The sequence below is a fragment of the Colossoma macropomum genome, unplaced genomic scaffold (genome assembly GCF_904425465.1).
Source record: "Colossoma macropomum unplaced genomic scaffold, Colossoma_macropomum, whole genome shotgun sequence".
NCBI classification, from domain to species: domain Eukaryota; kingdom Metazoa; phylum Chordata; class Actinopteri; order Characiformes; family Serrasalmidae; genus Colossoma; species Colossoma macropomum.
Window position 1 is genome coordinate 24845053 of NW_023494796.1, and position 16478 is coordinate 24861530.

Consider the following 16478-nt stretch of genomic DNA (forward strand, 5'->3'; position numbering starts at 1 on the left):
TCTTGCGGCTCTAGTTTGACCTGGCTGCTCCACTGAGTGATCACTCTCACCTTCTCTGTGTCACTCTCAGCTATGCTGTCTCTCTCTCTCTCTCTCTGTCTCTCCACGTCAGCCTGTCCGTCTCATTCTCACAAGGTCGAATTAACAGCAGCGTAGCCTCCCCTCAACTCCCTCAGGGACTGCTGATGTCTTCAGTGCCGTCAACTCTCTGTCCTTATCTTTGTGTGGGTAAACACATCTTGTTGCCTGATGCTTCTGTACTGTTTCACATCAGTATTTATGTGTGTGTACACGCGCCATTTGGCTTGAATGGGGTCCTTGAGAGATTGAAAAAACAAAGCTGCACAATATATTGTTTATTAATCATTATTGTGATATTGGCTTTTGCAGTACTCATATGCTTATACTCATAACCATCCTCATCAACCATCAGATAAACAGAGCTTAACAATTTTATTTGAGAGAGTCTGTTGCTAAGGAAAGTATAAAAAAAAGGGAAAAACATGCAAACCAAATGACGCTGCTGGTCTTCTTAGAGCTATGAAATTTTCACCCCAGACCTGAATATCACTGAATATGTTTGGAATTACTTGGAATGTGAAAAGTAGAAAATGCACCCAACTTCTAAGACTGAACTTTGTAAAATATCTCTGCAGATCTCTCTGAAAAACTGAAAACATTTCCTGAAAAGAATGGAAGCTGTGATGAAGGCTTCTGCGTAAATTTGTGTTGTTTTAATATTTGTTTTCTGCTTTTTTTCTGATGCAGAAAAATGAATAACTTTTATTCCATTTTGGCTGGAAAATAAATAAATGAATGGTAGTCTGTGACTTTTTCACTCCACTGTATTATTGATTTAGCAATGTGTCTTTAATATATCACAAAGCATATTGCAATTGCAACACGTAGGAATATGATCACATATGTCCATATCGTGCATTTCTACTGTGACCTCCCATAATCCTCTTTGTTAGACTTCACTTAGCCAACGTCTTCCCCAACACTAAATTTAAAATTATAATGACATTACATGCAACACTCTTTCATGGTACAGATATTTTATATAATTGTTATGTAACCCATTGCTGCAGCTGAGCAAAAAAGCAAAGTAGCATTTACCGGGCAGACAAGCAAGGTAGCATTTACTGGGTAGAAATATATATATATTTTTCCTTCCAGTAAACCAGAGGACAGTGAGGCAAAGGTTGTGCAGAGTTTGAAAGGGAACCACAGGGAAACTGTTCAATAATGCAGAGAACAGAAAAGCCAATGTGACTGGGAGTATAGAAGAGGCAAGAAATTTGAGAGAGAAAAAAGGAGAGAGAAGAAATATAACTCATTTTGCTTCCCTCTCTCTCTCTCTCTCTCTCTCTCTCTCTCTCTCTCTCTCTCTCCCTCTCTTATTCATTAATCCTGTTATGTAAAGTGCTGATTCGGGTCGCGCCCCTGTGTGTGGAGGTGTTTGTTTAGGTTGGGGCAATGTTAAGCGCCCGAATGGAGGTGGAAAAAAGCCACCGGGGATTCTGGGCCCCTCTGTGAAGTTAAAAAAGGGAGGCACAGTGGCGCTGGAGGGAAAGTAATGGAGTTCAGGATTGGTCAGTAACCTCTGAGGGTCCACTAGCTCACAGCCAGCCTGGAATACTGTGCTTTCTGCATTCACTTAAAGTCTATATTGTCAGACTGTTTTAAAATGACTTCTTTCATCTGTTCTGTTAAGTATATCTGTTTTTGACTGTGATGACCCTATGATGCCTTACAAATGGCCGGAAATGGACCGATTAGTCTTTAAAGATCAGACACCACTAGAATTTGTAAGAGAATGCAGAAAAAGCCTAGTAATTTGAGTGCCGGTATGTACTTGGTATAATCCTCCCTGCTCCCCAAACACTTTACTCTGGTTGGATCAACCAATGTTGTTAGATTTTAATTATTTTTAATTAGTTTTAATTATTGACGGTGGTTTACATGGAAAAGGGCAAAAGCAAGTGTGCCAAAAGAGGTATTTCAGCCATATACTGCCCATTATGTGTTACCAAGCAAGCATACCTATATTATATCTCAGATCCCATGTTAAAAAGTAACATTACACATTTATAATAATGACAAAATCAAAAATAAAAATGCAATCATCTTACACATGACAGTATATACTTATGGCAACAAAAATAGCAAGATAAAACAAAATAAAAAGTCATGTCTTGATCTTAACCGTTATTTTTAATAAAATATAATACTGAGTAAGAGGTTTAACAGGAAGACTGCAGCTTGCTACAAATAAAAACAAACAGCCTACTTTGGCTCTTTAGCTAACAAGCCTGTTCTTAAGTACTGCAGATAAAAGAAACCTTTTTATTTTTAAGTAAGTTTTGCTGTAATAGAAGGTTGACTTGCTAATTTCATCCTTTGCACTTGCAAATTTTTCATACTCTCCATATTCTTGTCTAGTAAGGTTTGTTGTGTTGAACGTTTTAGGTAATGATCCCCCACAAGCAATTTCTATGCTACATTTAATGCAAAAGTCATTTTTGATGTTTGGTACAACTACTGTACTGTTGAGAACATGTTGCCGTGTTCCAGTAGTGTAACAACAGCCAATCCCTACCACAAACCTGATTGTTGACTTATTTTACTGGCATTAGTTTATGAAAATGAGTTAGAAATTCATTTGTATACTATAGATATTTATCTGTGATTTTACTATTTGCTCACCTAAATTTTCCATGTTTGCATATTTAAGACAGTCAGCTTTCGTGTCTTTTAGGACGCTTTGTACCAGAGATTTTAAATGCTCCCCTTCTTTTCAATCTCCCATTCCCCTCACTCCGCAGCTTTCCTTTCACCTCTCCTCCTTCGCTCAATCCCTTCGTTTCCCATCTAAGAGATAAGCCTCTTTCCATCCCTCCCTCCATGCCTTGGACTCTCTGCGGCTCCCTCTCCTCCACCTCTACCTGTCTGCTTCATTTTGTGGAGATAAGGCCTGCTCTCCCCTGTGGGGCTTCTAGTGTCGATACTAATATACGAGCGTCATCGATAAACTGTCAAAACCTTCTCCCCTTACCCCTCCTCTCGTAGCAAGAATCTTGCCTCTGACCTTCTCTAGCGTTCTTACTTGGAATAGAAAAGTGGCTGTTTCACCGAATGCCCTGTGAGTTTGTTCAAAGAAACAGCTGAGATTTTTAAAGCCTTCGTTGCAGGCCTATGATAAGCTTCTGAAACATGTTGTATTTCAAATGCTCAAAGTCCCAACCTCTGGTTGAGAAATGTTGTATAGCAGCTGAGCAGAACTACCGGCAGAGCAGGTGGAGCAGCCTCAGAGTTGCACGTATTGACTGACTTAATTTAATTCTTAATGCCGTTTTGCACCAATTGTTAATGGGTGGCTGCATAACTACATAACGTTCTTCATCCTTTAGCTTGCACTGGACCTTCAAGTTGGTTGAGACGTAGGAAAAATGCAATATTATCACTTTCTCTCTCGCTCTCTCTCTCTCTCTCTCTCTCTCTCTGTGTGTGTGTGTGTGTATAAATATATATATATATATATATATATAGATAGATAGATGTTTCTTTTGGTCAATTCATCGTGAAATTCACACACAATGTAAAGGGCAACAGGAATTTCGAATTATGTCAAAAACTGAAAAACAAATAAGGCCTATAGTTTTGTTAATGTTAGTAACATCATAATGCTAGTAGCCTAAAAGTAGCTAGTATTGCTGTTTCGCTGATTCTGTGCTTCACAAGCTTTCAGTCCAGGATACAATCTGTTTGTTTTGTTTTGTTTTTTTTAATTGAAACAAAGGTAGTAAAGTAAATCATTCGCCATGATGTTTGATATAAAGAATTAAAGCCAAGTAATCAAATAGTTTTATCGCCCGAGAGAGTGGCATTAGCCGAGAGAGGGATATGCTAGGAGAGATAAAAGCAAGTGAGATCTTACATGAGGGGAGCTATATTACTGTTTTTTCTTGTTTCCTGTGAAAAACGAAATCCCGCTCGAGGCATCTGTCACTGTTTGAGGAGACAGACATCAGTCAGAGCGAGTTGTGATTTGAAAACAGCAGAGAAAAAGGGGAGAGAGCAAGAGAGAGAGGAAAAAAAGCGTCAGGCTCTGATCTCCCGCAACGTGTTTTGACTCGGCCACGCTGAGGCTCTTCGGACAAGAGCCGCGAGGACAGATGAGTGACACAAGAGGAACAGCAGGACCGGCCTACGCTAACAGCTTTTTTTAGCCATTTCTCTCAGAGTCTGTCTGCTCACCACTAAATATGTAGCGGCAAACATTTAAACTTTGCTGTCAAACCATTCAAGTTAGTATGTTTTACTTTTCTGGGCTGTTCACCTTATTTGCATGGTGACCTTTTTGTTCATCATGTCACAGATATGAATAAGGTGGAGCTGTAACTATGGATGATAGTAGTTAAGAATGTAGTACTATTAATAAAGAAGCGTCTACTGATTTACTATTTTTTGAAGGTTAATCGAGAAACTTTTTTAATGCAACGCAAAATAATAAAGTAACTGGAGAATAAAAATTGCAAATTGCAAAATATTTTAGTGGAAAGAATAAAAAAGGGGCTTCATTAATGCTGCACTAGGTAAGCCTTAGGGGATTTTTGAGGGAATTTGTAGAACTTTCTGGTCAAAATGTGTAAATGCACACAGTGTGCATGAAAACACTGTGCAAAACACAGACAAAAAATTGCATATATATGGATGTGTTTCACCAAACCCTTTTTGCATAAAATATTTGCAAATATTCACCTCAGAATAAAAAATTGTATTGTATTTCAAAATATTCTCATTCTTGCAAAACAGATCTGGTAGGGGGAAAAAGGAAGCTGTTTCAAAAATGAAGTGTAAGAAATGATGTAATTGACAATACCACATTGAACATCTTTTATTGCTACTCTCGCTTGCATTCCTGCTCCACACTCTCTATACGACAGGAAGTGAGTCGGCTTTTACAGTGTTGCTACAGCAACAATGTCATAACGCAGCAAATGGTGGCATATTAGTGGTGGTGGATTACGTAAGACCTATCAGCTTCTCAACCAGAGCCTGAGACACCTTAGCTATTAACTGCTCTATTACACCTTTACATCATTGTAGGCTATGAGTGTATGTCGAGACCATGCACCAGCTCCTAAAATCCCATAATTCAGTGGTTTACATCATTAGTCGAGTTCTTTTTCAGTGCATGCATTAGCATTGATTAATTAATTAGTTTTTTTTTTTTTATATGTAACCCTCTGGGCTTGAGAAAAAGCCTAATCTTTTAATAATTCTTTATTTAGGGTAAAAAAAAGGTTGTTGTGTTTGTTGGAGATCCACAGGAAAACATCAAATATGAAAAAAAGGGGGGTGAAACCAAAACAGGTTAGCCCCTGGAGGTTTAACTTTAGTTAAATCAGGGTAGTCACATTTAAATTTGTTTCTTTTTAGCTATAGATTGGAAAGAATGTAATACATTCTTACAAAAAATCAGTATTCAGTCGAAACAGGAACTTTAATTCTGTTTGTTTTCATTCTCAGATTATTCAATTTGAAGGTAATATGTTGTCTATGTTATACCATCACACCCTGAGCACCTCTCACTCACACTCAATTTGCAATTACAAACAGAAAACACAGTAAACAACAAGCAAACAGCGACAGCATCCACCATTTAATAACAACATTATTTCATAAAGCTTAGCAGGGCTGGGTCAGAATTATCCTATTGCATAAATTGTTTTTTTTTTTTTATGTAAGTCTGAAATCCAATCAGGATTTTTGATTTAATCCTTTTAGCATGGAATACACTGTGGATTTGTAGGACTATTTTGTTCAAATATAAGTATGTCAGTGGGGGCATTTGTTGTCTTCAAATGAATCGCTTTTTTAAGCTCCAAGGTTTCATGTTATGCTTCAACTGAAATCGTAACCTTTTTCTGTTGGATAATCTATAAAACTGGTTTCGGATCAGCTTAAAAGAGTAAATTCTTTCAATACCAAATGGCCCAGTGCATCCTGTCATGACATAGCTGTCGTCTCTGATCTCTCCCTCCGTTTCCTCTTCATTTCTGAAGATTATTTTGAAATGCAGGTTACGGCCGCGTTTCACCTCACCTGTTTCACCTCACCGTTCAGGCTGCTGATGGGCTCAGAGGAGACAGCTCAGAAAAACTGAATCTGCGCCTCAGCGATTCTCATCCCTGTTCGCGCTGCAGATTATCATCTTTCCGAGCTTGTCACACGGGCAAATCTTTCGCTATTCAGTGTCAAAACGGAGACTGAGGCCAGTGCCAAACATCACACCTGGCCAGGTGCAGGATGATTACACAAGTGCAATATACACACCTTTGGCCAGGTGCAGCAATGAGAGTCATTAGGACTGGACAGTTATTCGACAAAAGTGCTGTTGGAGCTAAATTAATTTTACCTGGGAATGTACTGGGGTGAGAATCACTAAAGGTGGCACAATATCACAATACTTGAGCCACATTATGATTCAGTATTTAATATGTTAAGTATTGCGGTATGACAAATTGTGGTTTGTTACTTTTGACTGCAAATTAAGTTTTTAAAAGAAAACTTTGAGTTTTATCCATTGAAGTTTACTCTTTGTACTCTTTTACTTATGCAGTCTTTCGTAATGAAGCAAAACAGAATTGTGAAAGACAAATCAACACTGATAATACCGTATCCTTACATATTTAACAAAGGCTCAGAGGAGTTTACAATGGCAACAATGTAATGCCTCTTGCTTTTTATTATAGCTGTTTTCCCCTGTCCTCCTGTGGTCAGTGTGTTGTCCTCTACTCTGTCCACCTTTTTACAAAAACTTCACTTACAGCAAATTTGATCTCACTGGAAAGAAACAGTGCCATCCTGTTGATTGAGCATAAATTGCATAAACTGTTAATAAAATATATAAATAATTAAACACAATTATAATATTGATAATTGGGTTCTGTATATCAATATTCAAAGCCGTATTTTGATAGTTTACTGTATTGACTTTTGTTCTCTGATGCTTAAGAGCTGTTTTAAGAATTGAGTTATTACCAATGAGATCAGTGATTTTAATGCAGAAGCTTTAAAATGAACCTGCAGTATATGTAGGTTTACAGTTTGACAGTAATGACTGGAGTGAATGGCATTCTGTAATTGATTGATCCTGGAGCTCCCTCAATAATAACAGCCCTTCTCCAATCCAGTCACGCTAGTGTAATAACAAAACCTGTTAATAGACACAGCAACAGAGTTTGTAGTTATTGTTATTGAGTGTGTCCTATGGTCTAATGCTGATTTGAACATCCAAGCTATGACTGGTAATTTTGGGGATTTACACAGATTATTTTATACCAGAAAGCCAGTCAATGACAGAACCTCCACTGATAATACTAATTCATCTTAGGAGATAAAATTGATTAGATGTCAACAACGTCAATAAAAAGGTTAATGTTTTGACGCAACGTTTACTTAAAACTAAAAATGCCTTTTGGTGCTATGTGATGTTCGTATTTTGCACTCCATAACTCCGACAGACTGCAGTTCACTGCATGAAATGCTGATGATGATATGGTTTCTGTTTTTTTTTACAACAATTACCTGTAACACAAACGAAGCTCTGAATGTTGGCAGTATTAGTCGAGTAATCATATACTAGTCAAAGGATTGTTTGGTTTCTTTGGTTTACTAATAAATATTGATTATTAAAATAATAGTTTCTATAAAAGTCCTGATATAAAGACTGTAATCGCAGTTCATTATCATCATTATTAAATCTCCCTCACTGAGGAAACACAGTGTTTGTATGTTTGTATGTTCTGTATTGCCACCAAAAAAAGGCAAAGGTAGCAAGAAAAGAGCAAAGAGAGATGAAAAGTGGGTCATCAGACTCTCTTGCTCGCTCTCTCCCTCACTAGAGCAGCAGCACTCTTGTCAAGCGGGTCCCTGCTGAGCTCAATCGATGGTTGTGTGTGTGTGTGGAGTGACTCCAGCTGTATTAGGGTCAGTGTGGTGGTGGGTTGTGGAGGTTGCCACAGTGACTCTAGCCTTACCTTGTCTTTGGTCTGAACTCCCAATGTGATCCTGTACCTCCGGCCTACGAATCATCTGTTTGCAGGAAGCTTCAGGGTTTAAAAAAGAGCATCAGGACACCATCAAGGCCATCTATAACCAACACCGTCCCTACTGCCAGGCCTTTTTCTGCTCTAGCAGGTCACTGGGATAATATTGCCCCATTAGATTTGAAATATGTGGCATATTTTAAGTGCTGCTCACACGGTGCAAACTTCCCACAACCTTGTAGTAGTTTGACTTCCAAGATATGTGCCTTAATTGACATCATTACATTGTATTTGTCCTTATTTAATTTAAAAACATTGTGAAATGTAACACTAGTTCTATATAATATAGTTTATTCATTTTACATATTATGTGTTGACTTTTGCAATGCTTATATCGTAGAGGGCTGCAAGATGCAAACGAACACTTTTAACCAATCACAGTACAGTTTACAGTGTGCTGCAAGTATCCTAACTGATCACAGCTCCAGATGTGGGTGTTCTGTGTTTTGATCAATCAAGGTGTTCATGCAGTTCAACAGAAGCAGAGTTATTATTATCATTTACTGTTTGCTGATTCCGATTCCACAGATGATCTCCTAAAAGGCTTTAACAAAAAAAAAGCTAATAAATAATATCATAAAATATTTAAATAAATAATAAATAATTGTGTAGGCTTCTTTAGTACAGAAAATAGTGCACTTAAAACAATGTGTAAACCCTTTAACACAAAGCTATAGGTTAGACATTTTATTTATCAGATATAGTTTAAATATAAAACTTACTTAGTTTTAAGTCAGTTGCCTTAAACTGGTTGTAATCCAACTAGTCTTGTGCAGCAAAAACACTACTCAGTGTAGCCTTTCATATTGGCTGCACACAGTTTTATACTGGTTACACACTCAAAGTGGTGCTTGTTGTGGTTATGCCTCTGTAAGCATGTACAAGATTGTTCACCCATGACTGGAGTCAAAACATGCAATGAGGAATTGAAATAACTCAGTCCTTGTAAAATAGAAACACTTTCTCTCGATTTCTACAGAGAACTGACAAACTATACCCAAACTTAAGAAAATGTAGATTGTTTTGGTCAAAATAATGCATCTTTAAATAGTGTTACACTATACACGATTCGCCTGTGCGTTTTCAGTATATTACAGGGTACAGCCCTAAAAACACAAGTAGGTTCTGAAACATAAAATAATTGGCCAGTGTTGTCCACAGCAACAGTGCGCAAATGGAATAAAGTGTTGTGGCGGTCTTGGGTAAGTGACCACCGTGTCCTGCAGTGTAAAGAAGTGCAGCAAGTCTGGTGGTAAAGCAGCCAGCTCGAGCATCAGCCTGAGCATCAGCCATGTTCCCTCTCAGCTTAACAGCCAATTACTGGCATACACACACATTTATGAGTGACAACTGCTCTGATCGATTGCTCTCTCTCTCTTTCCTTCGTGCTTCTTCTAGTGTGTGTGTGTGTGTGTGTGTGTGTGTGTGTGTGTGTGTGTGTGTGTGTTAGTTAAGATTCTCTCCTTGCTCCGTGCTAAATCCTTTATTTTGCTTGGTGGGATTAAGCCTCAAAAAGTCTCTCATTTGACTCCAAAACCCTCTGGGGCTCCAAAAGTGGAGAAGAAATCCATCTCTCTCTCTCTCTCTCTCTCTCTCTCTCTCTCTCTCTCTCTCTCTCGCTCTCTTTCTCTCTCTCGCTCTCTCTCTCTCGCTCTCTCTCTCTCTCTCTCTCTTACTTACTCTCTCCTTCTGCAAGTGCATGTGCACACTCCTTGCCCTTTAAAATCTAATTAAGACCCCTCTTTTTGTCTCAGACTTTGTAAAAGTTTGTGATTTTCTTTAACACGTGCCCAAAATAGCTTTTTTATTTTTTTCCCTTTTTTAATCTCTCTCCCCTCTCTCTTTTTTATTCTATAAGTAGATTTGTACACTCCCTGCCCTTTTAAATCTAATTAAGACCACCTCATTTTGTCTCAGACGTTGCAAAAATTTGTAAATTTTGAGCATGCCTCTATTTCTATTCTTTTTTCCCCTGCACAATCTCTCTCACTCTCTCTTTATAAGCTCATTTGTACACTTCCTGCCCAATTATACCTAATTAAGACCACTCCCTTTAGTCTCATAGTCAAATTTTGTCATTTTTGGGCACATACCCAATTTTATTTTCCTATTCTTTCCTCTCTTGTGCTTCCTCTTTCTGTCTCTCCCACTTTTATTCATTCTCATTCACGTTTATTCGGTCACTCTCTGCCCCTTTAATTCTAGTCGCAGAGTTTTGGCCTAGACCTTTTGTACTTGTAAACATTTTGTAATTTTTGAACAGTGTGATGACCAGCTCTAAGGACACGCCTTAACTGAACATGAGAGTGAACTCTCTGCCCAGTCCTCTTGCCAGACCAAATGCTGGACACCATTTAACAGAGAAACCCGCAGTTACATTTTCTTTAAAAGTCTCATTGAGGAAATGTTAACTGCTGTGGGGAAATCTAGCTTCAGGGAAGAGGATATGCCTGAAATAATAAACAAAACTAACTAAGCTAAAAAAAAAATTAAAAAATACAAAAAGCTACCCTAACTCTTGTCTTAAAACCAGGAGTAAAGGTGAGCAAAACAAAGTGCTGCTCGACCCCTGTTTTTCCCAAAGAGTCACAGTTTCACAAGGTCTAACGAAGCTTTCACAAATTTACCAAAGCAAGCAAAACTAAGTGTGCTGGGTTAATCTGGATAGGGGTACTTCCAGGTCACTCCAGAGGGGAAAGAGCCATGAATGTCTCCAAGCAGTGGCAGATGAACTCTTTTATGTAGGAGAGCAGTCCATGTGGATAATCACGGACCTGCACATTGTGCAACATGCAGACAAAAACAGAAAAAACACAAAGCAGCAGACATCAGCCGACACACAGCAGGAGTATTACAACTGGGGGTTGAAACAACATGCATCTAAAATAATTCTTTTTCCTCTCTGTTTCCCTCTTCAAGACCATTTACACACCCCCTGCCTTTTTAAATCTAATCATGACCGCCCCCTTTTGTCTCTCACTTTGAACAATTTTGTAATTTTGGAAAACACCAAAAATATCTTACCATTATCTTGTTTTTACTCTCTCTGTCTCGGGCAGCGTTGCTTTTACTCTGTTTTATCCACACACATTACTATGCAGTTGCCTGTAGCTGCATTCTGCTATGAGATCTATGGTTATTATTTGCAAGAGCTGCACTATCAAAACATGCCTGTAGGAAATAATGCACCTGTGCTTTCAACCTCAAAATGGTCTCCCATTTACATTATATATCCTGTCGCGCACTGGGGAATACGGTCCTGATGGACCACCAAGCCCAGAGCAGTTGGTTCCCATATACTAATGGATCAGGCTGAGGGACTCACTGGCTGGACAGGTGTTGTCAGAACGAATCAGGGGGATAAAACGCTGAATCTGTGGAATAGCACTTCCACGACTATTCCCATGCCATTCTGCAGAAACGGCTCTGCTTGCCTTTTCATAAAAGGGAATAGTCAATGTTTACCATTCTGCAAGGCCCTGGAGAACCACTGACTCATTCAAATGTTCAAACAGCGCTCATAAAATCATAACAGCTCAGATTTTCTCTTTCCTCTGTTTAATTATATTAACAGTCTCGGCTGAATGGTCTCTTAAGACTGCACGTACGCCATGTATGTCTCTAAGGGTAAAAGTTTTCCCTATTGTCACTTTAATTGTTAAATTAGTAGACAAGTGGTGTCTTATTCTCAGAATGTCATAAATTAGGGAATTATACCCTTCAAGATCAAATGGTTTGAATTCTATCTATCTATCTGTCTGTCTATCTATATGTTTGTCTATCTATCTATCTATCTATCTATCTATCTGCATATAAGTGTGTGTTAGTTCGCACATTCAATATAATGTAGTAAAATGTGTAATTGCCTGAATTCATATCATGTTCTGTTCAGAAATAAGCAGGTTCATACAGAGGGCAATGACAGAAATAATGTTGGACAATGTTGGGTGAGGGGGTTAGTCTACATCACTTACAAGCTTCTATTGGCTTCAGAACCTGCATTAGTCTTCCTTTGTTGTGTTGTCCTGAGTGGCAGCAGTGATGTAGTCGCTTGATTGGGGTCTGTTTCTCTCCTTTAATCTCAAATAGGGAATAGAGTTGAGAGCAAGAGAAAGAGAGACGGAGAAAGACAGAAAGAGACAAACAGAGATAGAGTGCATCAATAGCTGCTTTATTGCTGAAGTCTTCTGTGTTCTTCTACGTACTTTGTACTCTGACTATTTCTTAGTGCTGCTTTTGAAAAGTGCTTATAGGAGTTTTGTACAGTCCTCCTCCGGATCTGATAGGTGCAGCAGCAGCTGGCTGGGTGACTTTCTGTCTTGATGCTTTCTGTCGAGCTCAGATTCAGGAGTGGTTTTTTTTCTATGTTTCCTCGTAATTACAGCTCTGATGATTATTGTAGGCAGGGGAAAAATGAAAATGTAGCTGTAATGCTTTCCATTTTCTTTTACGCTTGTGCTCCAGCCATAGCAGGTTTCTGGAGAGCATCTTCTAAAGATAGAGAATTAGTCTAATTACTAAAGACTTTAGTCTGGTTAAACTTCACATAGAGCGCTCAGTGTTCTAATGCTGGCCTTATGGCCCTCGGAGCCTGCAACACGGTTGACTTCAGTGCGCCAGATTAAAAACTGGAAAGAAGAATAAAGTAAGGAGTAAAACTTAACACAGGGATAAATGCTGGCCAAAATCCATTAAAGGAGAAAGGCAGGCAATAAGAAACCTGGATGCAAAAAGTGACCCAAGTCTATGAATACTTTTGAAATTACATCTGAACCAGACTGAACCAGATGTGAATGACAGAGTCCTGTAATATATTTCAGGCTTTAACCCCATTTACTGCACATTTATGTTTTTCTGCTGTAATGTACCCGACTGACATCTTAGAGGACTTAAGGATTGCCCAAAGAACTCAGTCAGGTGTATTAAAGCCTGGAAAGCCTAGAAAACACATTAATGTGCAAGATGCAGGGTCTCAATGACTGGGACTGGGAACCAGTATATTTACAAAAAAAAAAAAAAACCTGGCTTGATTCATGAGGTAGTGTCAGTTCTTTCATTCGGACCTTTCAGACTGTAAGTTAAGCCGTCACTACCAGCTACATCTTTATTGTGGTATGTGTGTACTAATGTAAAAGTCAATACTGAGAGGCTGTGGCATGTACGTTGCGTTTTCATGTCAGTTTTCATTGATTCCTTCTGCCAGACGGCCATGCCAGCCAACCTTCAGCTAACTTGTCAGTCCTTACACATTTTCTGATCTCTTTTTCTGGATCTACAGTCAATGATTTAACTGTTTATCTGCTTTTACCAGTTTTTGTGTACCTCTGTCCTGGTGACGTAAAAATTACTTGCTTTGTTTTCCCTTTACTCAAAATTTAGCCGTTCAGCCATGACATGTTGGTTGTTTATACTTATCTATGAAAATGGACAAAGGTACAGACAAAATTCAGTTTGGTTTTCAGCAAACCTCCCACTATTCATTAGCTGTGTTAATCTTGTGGCTCCAGTGCAAACCTAAAAATGTGAACTTCAGACACAGAACATATCTTTATTTATTGACTATGTTTAGGGTCAACTGGAAATATGATTTTCAACTGAACCATCGCTTTTACTTCACTGAGTTTGTAAGCTTCTGTTAGAGTAGGAAAACACTAAAATTCAAAGTGCAGGGAGATTCTACAAGTTGCATTTGACTAGGATTAAACAAAAGACTCACCTGATGTCAGAAATTATTGGGTCCTGGAGAATATCAAGCTACTTTCTTTCTATTCAGTTTAGTACAATTTTCGATTTTAAGAGTAAAATGGTCAAAACCAACACAGTATTATTTCAGCAGTGGTTCTCACCAGCAGGTCCAATTTTACTCATTCACAAGAATACACAAGTGGATGTTTCATGTCATTGTTTTCTGTGTGGCACTGCAAGCCTGAGAATATGCTAGGTCAGGGAAAGTGATGGTTTGAGGCTTTAGCTAAAGAGTGCCTAACATTCAGTCCAAACAACCCAGATTAAATGCTTTTCAGGTCAGAATATCCACGTCCTTCTACATATAGAATATTAACTGTTAATTATTAAATCCATTCAGACTCAAAATCATCTTTGAATTACTAGTACAAAAACTCAGTAAGTGGTTAGCTTCACCTTTGGAGGATGTCACCAAACACCATTCTGCACTTTTATGTTACTGGAAAGTGTGTTTAAACTGTGTCTTTGCAATGTGAGTATAAAATAGATGCTGTTGATAAGTAACCTAGAAACTAAAGGTATAAAGGAAAACTGAGATTGTTGGACAGTTTATCAAACATAATCCGATTTCTGTGTTGATTACCACAGAAGGAATAGGGAAGTTAACCCTTTAAATACTAACCAAAAGATTCTAACTTAAACGTCACTGTTCCCTCATCCACCATTAAATCTTAATATCCAAGTTGCTAAAAGCAGAGGTAAACAGTTCCACAGCCGCAGGATGCCTCCACTTAAGAAAATGAATAATGCAAAAATGATTATTTTTTGCCTTTCTCCGGAGCCTGGCAGTATGAGACTCTCTTGCTTCTTTTTTATAGACTTGGCTGCTTGTTGCCATTCGCTATGTTAAAATGTAGAAACAGTTTGCAGCTGTTTTACCAATGATGTTCTACCGAGTGAAATTATTCAGCACAATTATTTATTATTTTGACTCAGAATGCACAAGTATTGCACAAATTAAGACGTCTTAGCTGGGGCTGTCATAACTTGATTAAACCCGATTACACAGTTCAGATGATTGTGGATTTAAATGTATACTTCTTACTAGTCTTTCTGGTCTGTGTTACAATGAAATCTAGAGTTTGATTGACATGCACAGTTATATGCGTTTTTGGCTGGGTTGGGTTATATAGTAAAAACATAATATATTTTTAGAAATTTTTCACAAAACACAGTTTGTCATATTTAATTTTCTGACATAAGTTGGAACAGACATCAAAAACAGTGGTGTCACATTTAAAAATACTATCAAAAACTGAGTACAAATGACTTTAATCTGTGTTTTACATACTGCCCTGCACTAGATCCAATTAAACAGGACTAATTGTGCTCTCTCTGTTATTGTAACAATAAAACATGTAATTGGATGATATCTACAGTGTGATAGAAAAGCATATTGTGGCACACTGTGACAGAATTTATCACATTAAGATAGACCAACTTATATTGCATTATCACGTATGCTCATGAAAAATGTTGAATTCTCTGTACCCCAAAGCCTCAGGCTCAGATGAAGTGAAATTAGCTCTGAGAAATGCAGAAGCCCTCAGAAAGCTGACATTAAAGAGCCCTCCAAGAAATTATCCCACAAGCAAGATCCACTGGAACTGATGTAACGAGAGAGAGAGAGAGAGAGAGAGAGTCTCCTGTGTGTGCTGTTTATAATTAGTATTCTTAGCTTAGAGCTGTGGTCTAAAGTCTAAAGAAGCACAGATAACTTGAAATGTCAAAGTGCTATATTTAAACATGGTGGTATATTAAACTCTACATACATGGCATTTGAATTTGATGTTTATTATTATTGCCTGCCGAATTTATCTGTAAAAGTTTTACTGCACAAAATACTTCTGAATCAGTATCTGCTGAGCATGGGAACATTTTTTTTTGTCTACCTATCCATCAGTCTGTCTGTTCATCTTTCCATTCATCTGTCCATCCATGCAGAGTAACTGAGGCTTTCACGTTTGCACTAACTTAGACAATTTACTTTAGATGCTGCAGTAACTCGGACAATTCACACTCTATGTTGCAGTGACTTGGGCAGTTTACATTATTTTACGCTTAATAATTTCAGAAGATATCAAAGTATGTATCATACTTAAATAGCCAAGAAACTTCTGCATACTAAGCAGGTCCCGCTGGGGGGGATGACATGAGTGGATTATGTTTTAGAACAGTGAAGTTTATTAGTACAGGACTAAATTCTTTCCCCAGATGTCTGTTGTTTTTAAATATTTGTATTTCTTGCTCATTGTCAAATGCTACCTAAAGCCATATTCTGAAATGTTAACTATGCAGCACCGTCAATCAGAGATCAATGTCACATAAGACTACTGACTTTATTGCATGTTCACATTTATAAGGTTTTTATTTTTTTTTTATGTGCTTGCTTTGGTTTTATGAGAGGTCTTACATTTTCAATTAGCCTGTGTCAGGGAGATTGGATAATTGTATAATTTCTCTTTAGAGCTTTACTTCTTTGAAAATGACTTACTCATAAATGACGAATTGAGACATCACTGGCTGTATTTTTAGCTGTGTGACTCAATAATTTCGGTTACTAATTAATTTCTCCTTCTTTCTCTCTCCCCCCACCCCCCTCTGTTTCCTCTCTTC

The 16478-nt window shown here is 38.1% G+C and overlaps 1 protein-coding gene across 1 annotated transcript in view; it reads left to right on the forward strand.

The window, feature by feature from the left end:
* nrxn2b (neurexin 2b) overlaps window positions 1-16478 on the forward strand; it is an 843638-nt gene that overhangs the window by 153693 nt on the left and 673467 nt on the right. The window lies entirely within an intron of this gene.